Genomic DNA, 8,394 nt, shown 5'->3' on the forward strand with positions numbered 1-8,394 from the left:
CTGTGTTGGGGATAGTGGGGGTTTACGTGTCAATTATGGTTGTGTGTGGACATCCGAGGTTTAAATGTGTTTTGGTTGTGAGTTGTACTTCATGTAGTATGGTTGGTTATAATTGTTGAAGTTCCGTTTTATCACCGTAGTCATGAAAATAAAAAATTAGGGTTGAAATGTTTTGGATTTTTGGCGAGGAATTACAGAATTACAGTGCAGTATCGTCATCTGTGGGTAGTAAACTACCCCGGGTCCTAAAAACTTACGTGGGTCGATGTTCGGCGATGCATCAACCGTGAGGGTTTCAATCGTGAATATAATAGGGTTATCAATTTGAGGTAGTCAAGGTTTTTAAGGTTTGTATTTTGAAGTTTTATGATAAGCTTGTAAAACGTGCATATAATTGTGAGTGTAAGGTTGTAGGTATATAGGTATCATTATTTAGTAGGTGTTTAAATTATCATCGGTAATTAGAAGTCAACGTGGACGTTGTCATGCGTTTGAATTACTATAACTATATATATATATACAGCATATGGATAGCGGATTGTACATTATATTACATAAGGATTGTTCAACGTGACTACATTATCCATGACCATGTTCATGTGGTTTGATTTGAAGTGTATTTAATCCGTGTGGTTGAACATTTAGGTTTTGTTCGGGCATCTGGTCATATTTATGGCTTAATTCTGCTAAGGACAAGTATTTTTTTAAAAAAATAATTCTATACTTATGTCCGCAGGATGCCCAGGATGCCAGATTTGATGTGACTGGTTAAGTCATGTAGTTTTGTTGTTTTCACAGGAGAGTGCCACAGGGTTTGCTTGTCATGTGTTAATTGGTTCTTGCATGTTCTCACTTGTAACCCAGTGTGTCCCAGTAAGTTCTTTGGTTTGTTATATCCACTCTGGTGTTTTCAAGGTGGTATTCAGACACAATGTCAATTGGGAGTGGTCAAAATTTTTTTGTATCTGTGTTTAGGATGGTGTGGAGGTTTTTGGCTGGTTTTGGTTAGGTTTGGGGTTGATGGAAGGCCTGGGGGATTTGGGTTATGGGATGTTATTATGTTTGGTTAGCGTTGTGTCTGGTATTAAGTTTTGCTGTGATAAGTGTGTCTCTCAGGTTAGTATTACGTTGGTAGGCTACAATTGGAGGTTCTTGCCATAGACTCCTCAGTGTGGGGTCATTCTCCAATATGTTCCAGTGTTTACGTAGGATGTTTGCAATGTATTTTGTGTTTGTGTTGTATGGAATGGAGAAAATTGGGCGGCTTGTGTTTTTTTGGCTTTGTTTCCTATTGAGTAGGTCTGTTTGGGTGTATTGTAGGGCTTTGTTGAAGTTGGTGTGATGGTGTCGTGGTCATATCCGCGATGGATCAGTGCAATCAGGAGGTGGTTTAGTCGTTGTTGTAATTTGTTGTTGTCTGTAATTATGCGTCTGTATCGTAGAGCCTGACTGTAGATGACTGCGTTCTTGCATGTGGTGGGGTGGAATGAGCTTTTGTGTAGTAGAAGGGTTTTGTCAGTTGGTTTAATGTACAGGTCTGATTCCAGTTTGTTGTTTTTGTTTTTGTAGATAGTTGTGTCAAGGAAGTTGACAGATTTCTCAGAGAAGGAAAAGTCAAATTTGATGGTAGGATGAAAATTGTTTATGTATTTAAGGAATTTTTCCAGTTTGTCAGTGCCATGTGTCCAAATTGCAAATATGTCATCTATAAATCTTATCCATTCAATAGGTATAAGATTTTCAGGAGCTTGTTGGAGGAGCTCCTGTTCAAGTGCTGCCATGAATATGTTTGCATAGGTAGGTGCCATTGGTGATCCCATAGCAGTGCCATGAATTTGTAGGAAGTGTTCGTTGTTAAAAGCAAAGGCGTTCTTCTTAAGTACAAGGGATAGGATGTCATGAACTAGTTTCCATTTCAGGGGTAATTGTGTTGATTTCTTTCAACATGTCTATACAGGCTTGGATGCCTTGATCATTAGGTATGTTGGTATAGAGACTTCTTACGTCAATAGTAATAAGTATGAACTTGTCTGGTAGTGTGTTATTCTGAGCAAATATCCGGCATAGAAAGTCTGTAGTGTCCTGGACATATGATGGTATGTGTTGTAGGAGTGGTTTGAGTAGATGGTCAGCATATTGAGAAAGCTTGACTGTTGGTCCACCACAACCGGAGATAATAGGTCGACCTGGAATGTTAGTTTTGTGTATTTTGGGTAAAAGGTATAGTTGTGGTGTCCTGGCTTGATTGTCAATTGTGAGATATTTAAATGTTGTGTTGTCAATGGCCTTAGATTTGTGGAGTTTGTGTGCTAGGGTTTTGGTTTCAGTTAGAATTTCAGGGGTCGGGTCATGTGTTAGTTTCTGGTAGTGTTTCTCATTATAAAGTTGTCTATATGCCTCAGTAAGATAATCTTCCATTGGCCATATCACAATGGCTCCTCCTTTGTCTGCTGGTTTGATTATTATATCATCATCCTTTTTTAGATCATGGATGGTTTTAAGGCTTTGTGAGGATAAGTTGGTTTTTGTAGTTTGTTTTTGTGTTCCAAATTCAATTTTGAGATCGTAGAGTACATTTGATATGTATTCTAACAGGTTGCTGTTGTCGGGGTTTGGTGCTGTGAAGTTACTGGGTAGTTTAAATGGATGTTTTTTAGTGTCCTTTCTGTTTCTGAAGAAATATTTATTGTACATGCTTTTTTTATATTTCAGAAAAGAGGCATATATGGTCTTGTATGGTGTGTGTTTGGGTGTCGGGACAAAGGTAAGGCCTTTCGACAGGGTTTTTTGTGCTTCCTGTGAGATGGGTTTGTTAGAGAGGTTAACAATAGTATTGTGTTGGGAGTTATATTTGAGTTTTTTATGTAGTTTATTTTTGCTTTTGTGTCTGTTGTTATTTGTGTTCCGTTGTGTTTTCAAATATTTTAGGATGTTTCGTTTGTTGTAATTGTTTGTATCTGTGTTGAGTTTTATCTGTTTTTTTGTTATTTGTGGTGTGTGGGTTTGTTGCGTCTTAGAAAATCCAGGATTTGTTGTTGTGTGTTGTAGTTCAAGTGAGATGGAATGTTTATGTGGGGTGCTGATTGTTGTTCATTGTTGTTTCGTTGATGGGTTCGGTGTCTGTTGTTATTAGGTTGTCGATAGTGGGTTGGTATTCGAAGTTGTGGTGTTCTTGTTACTGTTGTTGTGCTAGTACTAGTTGTTCCGGGTTTGTGGTGGTGTGGGGTGTGGGTTTGCATAAGGGGTTTTGGTTTGTGTCTGTTGGTCGGTGTGTGTGTGGGTTTGTTGGTTGGTTGGCTGGTTGTTCTGTATGGTGTCCTATGGGGTGAGGAGGTTGTTGGAGTGATTCTGGTATTTGTGTTGTTAAGTCGTTTTAGTTTTATGTTGCGATTGTGGGATGGTGCTAGACAGGCTTGTTTTGTGTATTTGGTTGCAATGGCGTCTGTTTGTTGTAGTATGTTGTTGGCAGTCGTTGTGTCACATTTGTTGTTGATTTGTGCAGATTTGTGTTGTATTTTGAACTCTGTGTTTGTTATTTCCTGTTTGTGATAGTCAATGGTTACAGTCAGTAGTTCTTGTGAGGCATTCATTAAGATGTCCTCCCATCTTTGTCGTAGGTCTTTGTTCAGGTAGTGTTTGCTTTTGTGTGTGATTTCTAGTCCAGGGGGTAGTGTCTGTGCTTTTTTGTGTTCTTCCAGTTCGTCAAGTGTGCATTTGAGTTTGGATAATTTGGTTTTCTGTGTGCTAATAATGCGGAATGTTTCCAGGAGGTGTGGTGGTATGCTGTTGGGGTTGGGAATGGATTGTGGTTGGTCATTGTGTGGTGTGGTGTTGGTTGCGATTTCGGGGTTAGTTGTGATTTGGGGTGTGTTGTTTGTCTCTGGGTTTTCGTCTTCTTTGTTTAAAAGTTTTTGTTTTTGTTTTTGTCTATGCTTATTCAGACCTGTACTACTTTTAGGGATCGTCCAGGTTAGCATGGGACTGGGAGTACAACTCCTCTTTCGATCATCAGTTAGCTTCAATGCAACTTCCACCACAAGATATACGATGGGTCGATTCGATGGGTGGCCCCATATGCACCGGCGGGGGGTCAGCGGCTGTTCCACCAGAGGTTATGAAAAAAATAGTTCAGGGTGAAACTTTGCCAACAATACAAGACTTACGTTTTCGAGACCCCTCTTTCTTTCGAGCTGGGGAATTGCATAATCATATTGATGAGTGGGAGAAGCTGGTAGATGAGGTCCCAAAACCCGAACAACTCCAAGTGCTTGAATGGATACGTGGGAAAGTATCGGTTCCCAACTATTTTTGCCCATTTAAAGGTACCTTTAAACAAAGATTCTATGATTCAATTTGCCCTCCAGCGTCCCAATTTCCCAATAACCTCTCCTGTCGACCTTTTGTTGATTTTATTCGCTCGACGTTGCTGGATCGACTCCGGACTGGGGCGATATCGCTTCGAGGTCGAGTTGGTAAAACTTCTCCACCACATTTGGTCTTGCCGTTAACAGTCGAACCCACAAAACCCAGATTATGTCATGACGCGCGCTTCTTGAACTTATGGATGCGGGATGTTCCATTTAAGTTAGACAGTGTGACTCACCTCCCTCGATATGTAGGCAAAGACAACTATCAGACTGTCCTAGATGATAAATCTGGCTATGACCACATTTTGCTGACGGAAGAAAGTCGTACTTATTTTGGTATTCAGTGGGGTGGTTGGTATTTTGTGTACAACACCCTTCCCTTTGGTTGGAAAATATCGCCCTTCATTTATCACACGACTGGTCTTTTGGCTACTAACTTTTTTCGTTCTCTCTGCATACCTTGTTCTCTATATATTGATGATCGTCATAACGGTGAATTACAAATTGACTTCTCCTGTGCTGCTTATGCTCAGTTGCAAACAATTGACCAGCAGCATTTGGCGGCTGCCAATTCAGCTATCTTTATTGTGGCCTATTACCTAATCCGTCTGGGTTACTTTCTGGGTCTATCAAAATCAATTCTAACCCCAAGGAAAATAGTCCCATATTTGGGCTTCCTCTCGGATTCGGTGGTGCAAGCATTTCATCTTATCCCGGTTAAGAAAGAAAAATTTTTACAGTTATTGCGAGCAGTTTTGGGGCGATCAAGTGTGTCCGTTAAGACCCTTCAACGCTTGGTGGGAAAATGTGTCTCCTCTCTGGCTGTCCCGGGTACCCAACTTTTTACTCGAAGAATGAATTGTGCTATCGCCAGGGGCCTGGGTAGCAGTCGCCCTGTGAAGATTGATAACAACCTTCGAGAAGAGCTGCGACATTGGTTATTTCTTGAGACGTGGGACGACCCTCTCCCATGGGGGGACGAACGCCACGTACGTGTTTCTCTCGCAACAGATGCATCAGGATCCGGTTGGGGCGCGTCAGTTCAGTTAGCTGAGACCATCACTACGTCTGATTATTGGAATGAGGAGGAAAGGGGTTATGATATTGCTACCAAGGAAGCAGCCACGCTAGATAAAACCTTATTATCATTTGCCGACGAATTGAAAAATACTTGGGTCGTTGCACAAATGGATAATATGGCTGTTGTACACGCGTGGCCGACTGGTTCCAAAAGTATATCATTGAATACGATGCTGAAGAAGTTGTTTTTTACCACAGTTGAACTTAATATCTCCCTACATTTGACCTACGTTGCCTCGTGTGACAATTTAGCAGATGCCCCTTCTCGGTGCCTTTCCATTCTTGACAGCAAATTGCACCCCAATATATGGAAGATTGTTCAGGATCATTTCGCTGGTTCGAATGGCCACACTTGCAATTTAATGGCTTTGGACTCAAACGCCATGGTCGATCTTAGTGGTGTTATCTTGCCTCATTTTACTCCGTTCCCTACCCCAGGATCAGCTGGTGTTAATCTTTTTGCTCAAGATCTCTCGCAGGATGTTGCCTTTTTGGAGCGACATCACTCCACTCCTGCTGGTGGGACCATTGCTGCGGTTTCTCCAGAGTGCACGACGCAACTGTACCTTGGTTTCCTTAATTCCCTATCCTAAAAAATATTGGTGGCCTTTAGTCCAAAAGTATACCTCAAGATCGTTAAGGCTGGCAGAGAGGGATGATCAGACCGCTTTGTTGATTCCTTCAAAAAATGGTTGGGTCCCTCACTCGGGACTTCATGGCGAATTATGGGCCTTCTCACTGGATTTTTCCTACGATGTCTACTTTTAGAACATGATGTAAATAATGTTGTGTGACTTCCCTTTGCAGGACCTTTCTACTGTTGCGAAGCTCTTTGTTCCCTCAGTGAGATGTCCATCGTGTAACTACGCTAACGACGTTACCTTTCGTTTTTGCCAAGGCGAAAACTAATTGCCCCCCCTGAATTACCACCCATAGAACCTCAAGTTCTGATGGACATTGATGCACGGCTCAGACAGTTGACTTTATTTTCACAAGCCACCAGTTATTCCAAGCAAAAAGGATCGTTACAGAAAGAACTCGAACAGTTTTTGGGTACTCTCCCCGGTTCGCCAACCTTAGTCACTGTCACCCCTCAAGATATTTGTCGATTTCTCGTATTTAAAGATGGGAATGGGAAAACACAAGTTCACAAAAACGGATGTAATTTCCTTGGCCAGAAAGGCCTGCAAGCCTGTGGCTGTCTGGTGCGGCTTTCCCATAAGACGGTGGACTCTTACATTGGCAAACTGAGATCTATCTTCAATTTCATTGGAAGAGTTGGTGAATGGGATCGGCAGCTTGGTCTGGGCAATCCTGCTGTGGATAAGTCGGTTAAGGAATATTTACGAGTGTTTACCATGGAACAGTTACAAGCTCGTGTGCAGCCGAAGCAAGCGAGTCTGTTTTTTATCGATAAACTGGATCGCCTTGTTGGTCATATTAACGAAAGCATGAAATCTCCTAACCTTACGCCAACACAATGCTTTATTCTAGTGCGGGATCAAGCATATTTCAAGGCGGTTTTCTTTAGTGGGGACAGACCGGGTGACATGGGTCAAGTCAAGGTGCCAGAGATACTCTGATTTCCTAACAATGACGGGTTTTTACTCAACCATCTCTGGGGTAAAACGCTCCGAGATGGCAGCTCTAATATGTTTGGTATAAAACGTAATCCTCAAGCTAGCATTTGCCCGGTACGTGGTATTGAGCAGTATATGGCGACAGCAGAACATCTTGAGATCAATTTGAGGGATGGATACCTATTTCGACCAACAAATCCCCAAGGTGCTATAGTTAATACACCATTCAGCTCATCCGCCGCTGAAGCTAGACTAAAAACATATTTAAACGAAATGCGAAGTAATGATGGTGAGACGCTGCATGGCTTCCGCGCTGGGTGTGCAATCACACTTGCTCTCTCCGGCGTCGAGCTGTCTGAAGTGATGGACCACGTGGGGTGGACACAACGTCATACCGCCCTTTATTATCTTCAATTGGCGAAAGTTCTCAACCCTGGAGGGGCGTCGGCTCGCTTGGCCCAGGTGGACTTAGCAGAAGTCACAAAGGATTGGAATGATGTCAACGAACTTAGACAGTTTGTATCTGCTTTCCCGAGTGCACTCTCGAGTAAGCGCCCTTGTAATGCGTGACATGTACTGAAGTTTTTTTTTTTTTGGAAGTCAGATTGGGGTTAAGGTATGGGATTGAGGTTGGGAACTTAGTTATGGAATTAAGGACAGGGGAGGGGATATTGAAGTATATGTTTGGGGATTCGATTTTGGGTGTGATTTTGTTGTAGACTATAAGCAGTTTTGGACTACAACATGATGGTCCTGGAGCGTTGAGATCAATGTTCCCATACTTAAAACAAAAGGAGTGCAAGTGAGAGCATTGGAAATAGAATACTATTCACAATGCTCAAAACAAAGCACGAAGAACAAAATAACAGATTATCATGCATAATGCATTTAAATGAAGAGTTTAAGCCCCAAGGGGGAATGGTAGCTATAAATAAGGTGGTTCTCACTGCATCTCCCACTTCAAATTCGATTGAGCGCCCAGGAAGATAGCGGCGGCAACCCACCCGCCCAGCCCGATCACTGAAAATTCGTGGTGATCCTAGAATACGGATGCACTTGTACCCACATATGCACCTGAGCGCTCGATCAATGTTCCCATACTTAAAACAAAAGAAGTGCAAGTGAGAGCATTGGAAATAGAATACTATTTTAGCTGAGCTGAGGTGTTTTAGATCAGAGAAGCGCAAAAATGCCTAAATAACCGTTTAGCGAAAGGAGAGTTCAAGCTTAGCCCATTCCGAGATGAGGACAATGTGATCAGAGTTGGTGGACGAGGATCTGAAGAGTGTAAGTATCCAGCTTTATCACCCCACAATCATTGGATTTCCTACTTGATCACGTGCAAAGCACACAAAAATTTGGCCACA

General features: G+C 42.1%; 1 long non-coding RNA gene across 1 annotated transcript; it reads left to right on the plus strand.

Moving 5' to 3' along the window:
* The first annotated feature begins 261 nt into the window (after positions 1-261).
* Positions 262-2,893, plus strand: LOC114518628. Its single transcript, XR_003686508.1, has 4 exons — positions 262-347; positions 1,570-1,626; positions 1,730-1,797; positions 1,920-2,893. It is a non-coding gene; the product is annotated as an uncharacterized LOC114518628 (long non-coding RNA).
* Positions 2,894-8,394: the final 5,501 nt, after the last annotated feature.

Source organism: Dendronephthya gigantea, unplaced genomic scaffold (assembly GCF_004324835.1).
Source record: "Dendronephthya gigantea isolate DGI-Jeju-01 unplaced genomic scaffold, DenGig_1.0 000011F, whole genome shotgun sequence".
In the NCBI taxonomy this organism is placed as follows: Eukaryota; Metazoa; Cnidaria; class Anthozoa; order Malacalcyonacea; family Nephtheidae; genus Dendronephthya; species Dendronephthya gigantea.